Below are 6,430 nucleotides of genomic sequence, written 5' to 3'. Positions count from 1 at the left end.
AATAACGAAAATTATTATTAAATATCGAAACGACCGAACGTAGGGTGCACTCTATACGGACCTGAACTATTTCCAACAGAACCGTATATTTCCAAAAAAAATAATTTAATTTTTGGTCCGAACGGACCTAATAAACAAATTTTCCAATTTTTGCCCGAACAGACCTATTACACCCTATTACAAATCAACCAACCACAGAGTACACAGCACTATTATGTGATTGTATTGTTGTTGTACTATTCAACAGTAATGTTGTTAGTGTTTATTTTGTCCTTCTTTATGTCAAAGATCACAAATAATTGTGGACTACGTGATCCATTTCAGCAGCTGCGGACTGGTTACAACATTGTCCTATGTAATGCAGCTATGGACCATGCCATTGTCAATCAAGAATGTTTTGGTTAAGAAATGTAACGGCAAATGATCGTTTTTTATCGTTTGCTCATTAATTTGTTGTTTTTGCAAGCGTTAGCTTTTTGCAGACACGTGTTTTTTGTTTTTTTTTTTTGGCACAAATTTGACATTGATTTTAGTTTGTTTCTGGAAGCGTGGTGCGTCGGTTGAATCGTTGTGCGTGGCGATAAATTGCAAACAAAAGTAAAAGATTTGAAGGTAAAAGGAATAACTTATAAAAATAAAAATGGAATGTAGTTCGCGTCATAAAAGAGGCTTTTAAAAGCTGAAAAAGAAGATTTTTTAAAAGACTATTTAATTCCAGTGTTGAGTGTGAACAAATTGAAGTAGAAAAAAATGTCGAAGCAGATTCTGCAATAGTTGATATAGAAGAGACAGAAAATGATTATTACAATGCAAATGAAGAATTTGACAAAAGAAACGACTTTATAAGTGCTTTAGGGCAATGACAGTTAAATAGCCGGACATCCAACCAGAACATGAGAGAACTGCTAATAATTTTAAAAGGTTATGGTGTGGATGTGCCTCTATCTCCAATGACACTGGTGCGAAAAGTTAGTTCAAGGGCAGATATAATTTCTGTTCCTTCTGGTGAATATGCACATTTCGGCCTGAAACAAAATTTAATGAAAGCTGCACAAGTTTTACAAAAACATGAAGAAATAATTTGCGACATTAATATTGATGGTTTACCTATCTTTAAAAGCTCAAATCATCAACTTTGGCCAATATTAATTAAAGTTATTAATATTAGAAATATAAAGGTGTTTCCTGTTGGTATTTATAAGGGCAAACAGAAACCTCATTATATAAGTCAGTTCCTAGAAAAACTCGTTGAAGAAATTTGCGATTTACAGGAAAATCACTTGTTTATTGGTGGCAAAAAAATTATTTTTAAAATAAGAGCTGTGATTTGTGATGCTCCCGCAAAATCATTCGTTTGTGGGATAGCTCACCATTCATCTGCAAATGGTTGTTCAAAATGTACCCAAGTGGCCATAAAAATATGCAATGTTTTAACTTATAGCTCAGAAGTAGGTACAATTATAGACGATGATGACTTTGCTAAAAGGAAATATAAAAATCATCACCAATTAAAATTTATTGATAGCAAAACACCATTGGAGAAAATAAATTTAAATATGATAAGTCAAGTTCCTTTAGACCCAATGCACGTTATTGATTTAGGGGTAACTAGGAAAATGTTGATGAAACTAGTAAAAAATAAAGTAAATGAAAAAATTTCAATTTCGAATAAGGGAAATATATCTAAATTACTAGTTTCATTAAAAAAGTGTATTACTAAAGACTTCACAAGAATGCCTCGTAGTTTGGATGAACTTGCGAACTGGAAAGCTACAGAATTTCGTCAATTCTTACTATACACTGGTGTTTTAGTCTTAAAAAACAATGTTGGTGATGATTTTTATTACACGTTTTTAGTTTTTTAAGAAATGTCTTGCAAAATTTAATAGAAGAGCCAAAAACATTGTGGTTAAAAGAAAAATATGGACTTATTTATGGTTACTTGGGTGATGAATACTGGTTGAGCATTAAAACACCAGATAACATTTGTCTTGTAATGCCATTTACCCCTTTACAAATTACAGGCTTCAAACGAGGAGAAAATAATAATTTTTTTTTAAAGCGCGACGTTTCAAAAATATTTGTCCTTTTTTTGAAGAGCCATTGGACTCATTATCAGCATTAGGTATATGTATTGCTGATAAGATATTAGAAGATAGTGAGGAAATATTAAATATTGAAAATATTATTTGCAAACTAATATCATTTCCCTTTCAAAATAAAGTGGTTTTAATGCCAATTCTTCATAGTTGCATTTAATGTTGCAAAAATTAAAAAACGTCTCATTTATTTAATATAGCCAACACTTTTAATCTACGCAATTCTAACTGATATTATCTTCGTAATTCGACAATATTTAAAATGGAAGGCAGAAATCTTAAACATCTAAATGCTTGCAACGGACTTTCTAATTGTAAGTAAATTCATAACATACATTTTTAAATTTTCTAAAGCCATATTACTATGTTTTTCAGACAGTGCCAAACAAACGCCATGCTCTTCGTGCATAAAACTTAATGGTAGTTTTTGTTAAATATGGAGTTTCGTCTTTATTAACAACATTGTTTAATTTATAGAAATGATGGCTTAAGAAAAAAATTACAGCAACAGCTCTCAAAATTACAAAGTAAGTATAATGTTTTTTTCGTCATTGTTAATTTTTATTATATAGTTCTTTCTTTTATAGCAACAACAGAACAGCAAAACAAAATAATAGTGGAAATGTTAGCAGAGCACAAATTACAGCTGCAAACCCTCAATAAGTCCCAGAAAAATGTTACTTCCCTGTCAAGCAAATTTTCCCTCAAATCCGAAGAAGATCTCCAAAAAGTTGAGAGTGAAATATGCGATTCGAATGAAGAAAAATATGTAAGTAATCTTTGCCCTATATTGTATATATGTTGAAATGCCTTCAATTTTTAAATTATATACTTTTTCAATATTTTTTTATTTCTAGATATCTGCTGTAAAGTATTTAATCGATGGCAGCGCAATAAAAAATTTGGAACGCATTTTTTCCCGGGAGATTTGCGTAATGTACAGTACGGATGGTATTTGTGGGAAAAAATGTTAGAAGGATTTTAAAAGAATATATAAAATTGTTATTGGTAAGTATTCTGATTCTAAACATTATTTAATTTTAATGAATGTCTTTATTTTAGCTGCAATAAGTGACTACTCCCCCAATAGCGAAAAAGAATTTCGAGCAGCACTCCAAGTTGTGAAAAAAAGGCACTTCCGAGTTGTTTGTGCCCAAAACAAAAACAAAAATTAATTATATACTTCTTTTATACTTTTTTATATACTTTTTATTTACATGATAGTGAATTTGAATATAACTTAAGTTTTTTTAATGAATTTATCTTATTTATCTCACTAAAGACTTTCAATGTACCCGCAAAATGAAATATTTATTTTTTTGTTTTATACAATAAAACACTAATACTTATAGTACATTACTTATGTTGTATTATTTCCTGTTTTTCTCTGAGTGTATATATCGTTAAACCTGTTGTACTTACGTAGCTGTTCATCCTTATTATGATAATTATTTATAATTCTAATAATTAATACATTATAATAATCTATAAATTATTATTTATCATAATAAGCTTAACGTGCTAAATAAGACTAACAGTATTAAAAATATACACACTCAGAGAAAAGCGCAAAATTAATAGACCACTTAATTGATTGGTTTCAAAACTAGCCCTCTGGGGTACTCTATGGACTAGTTACACGGATTAGTTTTAAGATCAACCGTATGTGGTGTACCATAGAGTAATGACGTGGATTAGTTTTGAAACTACTTTGATGTAATGCAAACAGGGTTACATGGTCCGGCCCTAAATCGGTTAGGTTTTTTCAATGCATTTGGATTAGTTTTGGACTACTCCTGGTCTGTTATGGACTACTTTTTACACGCGTGTATGGGTTAGGCGCATTATTTGCAGGTTGCTTATGTATTGCAATAAACACTTTTTGCTTGTATTTTTTTCACGTATAACACAACAAAGAGCGGGTATTAAGGGTGTAATATTCTTGAAGAGAATTATTACACGAAATAAAAAACGGCACTGTTGGAATTGTATGAACAAAACGAATTACCGACGGACGGACACTTGTAAAAACGACCGTAGTTAAGCACTTTGTTCGTTGTTTTTGTAATTTAATTTTTATTTCAAAACGAAACACTCGCGGTTTATGCTCACTAAATAGACGGGACGTACCTTTTTAGTGATGTAGTGATGAATTTATATAAATAAATTAGTGGATAGGCTGCGAGTGTAGGATGGTAGGTACTGGCAACTAATGTTTTTTGACGAAGTCAAACCTTTTTTTTTTAAAGGGAAAGAAAAAGCAGATTAGTTTCTTTGTTGCTGGAAGCACGTATCTCGGCTCGAAGAGACCAAAATGTTACGGAGCAGCTAAAATAAATAAAAAAGGAAATAAAACACAGTGAATTAGAATTTTTAAATAATAAAAATTGTCGGTTTTATTGAAAATTAGTCGAAGAACTAATATTATATACCTTTTTAACAATGGGTGTTGCTCGATGTTCTTGGACGAAAATCCGAAAAACAAGTAAGCTAAAAAGTAGCGAGCAAGCCTAGATGTCACAAGAGAGGCGCGAATTGATTTGTCATCACTAACTTTGAACGAAAGTTCAAAGTTGAATAAAATGGTATTTGACAAATTGAAGAAAAAGAGCAAAGGGTTGTATTTTAAATAAACTAAATTAAATTGTAGTTAAACAAACTTTATCCGATGGTTCTCATAAATTCAAAACACTTTTGGTGGCTAAAGGATTTTGTCAAAAATATGATCAATATTATAAGTATTATTATCAGTTGTGAAGCAATCTGCATTTAGAACACTATTGGCTGTAATATCTTACAAAGGTTTGATTTTTCAACACATTGATGTAAAGCCGCATTTTTAAATGGGAAATAAAATAATTTAGCAATAACATATATGAATTTATTTTTTAATGTAGAGAAAGGTAGATATACACAACACTTGAATTGCGTAATCTTGATATGCTTACAATTTCTTGCAATCTATCAAGAATATTTATTTTTACATGCTATTTATACAACTTAAATACAATTTAAACTAGCATTAAATGTAAAGTAAACAATACATTTCTTCTGCCAATAACCCATGCCTGCTTAAAGTAAACAATTAAATTATTTAGGTCAGTTCTTTGCTGATATATGAGGAAACTATTCAATAATAAAAAAGTAAAAATATTTATGAAAAATTATATTCTTTTAAATATTCTCCCAACGTTGAACGGAAATCGTTGAAGAAACTGTCTGGTCAATAACGTATGATGACGATACTGACTTCCGGGTTATAGGTGTTGGGTTGATGTTTTTGGAAGTTTTGTAGTGGCGAAACTTCACTGTGACGTATATGGCTACTCCAATTCCAACACAAAGAGCTAGATAACTGATGGTATGATGGTGAATGGCTGTCGACTTTTTTAGTTGAGGAAGGCTTCCGATTTCAATGGTTTTTAGCTGCTGGTGTAAGGTAACGAGGTCAGCAGCGTGAAATCCAGTGGCTTAAGTCTCATATATGACGTATGCATTGTTTTATTTTCGTAATGACCTATATTGTAAAGGTGTTTTCCTTTAACATAAAATCGGGTCTAGTCTTAAAAGTTCCAGCCCCTTGAACCTCCAGTTGTGTCATTTTTTGTACACCTGTATTGGCTAAAGTAAACATTTATGGATTGTTTTGTTTCATTTATCTCCAAGTTTGGTGATGGTTGACTCCAAGTCACAAGCATTCATGTGACCGATCAATCTTGGGGTAAGTAGCAATGGACTTATACGATCATGATGAGCATCCGTTAACACATCGATTATGTTGCCCTCTATGTGTTTCAACATTGTCGAAAGTAGCATAAGCTACGAAATGAGGAAAATAATTGATTGTGTTGTATTTGCAATATCTTCCTCCTTCTTCACCTTACTTGCCAGCCAGTTCATTTCTACTTCTATGTTGGCGAATGTTCTACGACTCATATCTTTATCCTTTCTGATTATGTTGATTGTTGAATCATTTATATATGTCTGATTCCTTAGCAGCTCCAACAGATGTTGCCTGCCTTCATTTGCCTTCTCAATTGTGACAATCATTTATTCCGCATATTCTCAGTCTAAGATACCAAATAACTAGTGTGCGAGGTTTCCTACTATGTTAAGAGCTCCACGTCTCCTGCGCCTTTGAAATGTAGTCAGTGTACCAGATTCTTACTGCTTCTGTACTTGAATGAGTCTTTTGAAATTTCTGAAATTTTCCTACAGTTTTTATTCTCAACAGCTACCTCGCACAGCTCCTGAAGTGTTCTTATCCCTGTAGAAAAATCATTCATATCTGCCCAAATCGGGGAAAGATCATAATAAGTGATAAATTTCCA

The 6,430-nt window shown here is 31.7% G+C and overlaps 1 long non-coding RNA gene across 2 annotated transcripts; it reads left to right on the top strand.

Moving 5' to 3' along the window:
• The first annotated feature begins 295 nt into the window (after positions 1-295).
• On the top strand, positions 296-3,458 carry LOC101901777 (uncharacterized). Of its 2 annotated transcripts, XR_009343829.1 has the most exons (7): positions 296-612; positions 2,300-2,413; positions 2,475-2,519; positions 2,577-2,626; positions 2,687-2,868; positions 2,957-3,107; positions 3,162-3,458. It is a non-coding gene; the product is annotated as an uncharacterized LOC101901777 (long non-coding RNA). The 2 variants fall into 2 exon arrangements; XR_009343825.1 differs by having other exon boundaries at positions 2,475-2,626.
• The last annotated feature ends 2,972 nt before the right edge of the window (positions 3,459-6,430 follow it).

Source organism: Musca domestica, unplaced genomic scaffold (assembly GCF_030504385.1).
Source record: "Musca domestica strain aabys unplaced genomic scaffold, Musca_domestica.polishedcontigs.V.1.1 11, whole genome shotgun sequence".
In the NCBI taxonomy this organism is placed as follows: domain Eukaryota; kingdom Metazoa; phylum Arthropoda; class Insecta; order Diptera; family Muscidae; genus Musca; species Musca domestica.
The sequence above is the reverse complement of the archived record's forward strand: the minus strand, read 5'-3'. Positions and strand labels throughout refer to the sequence as shown.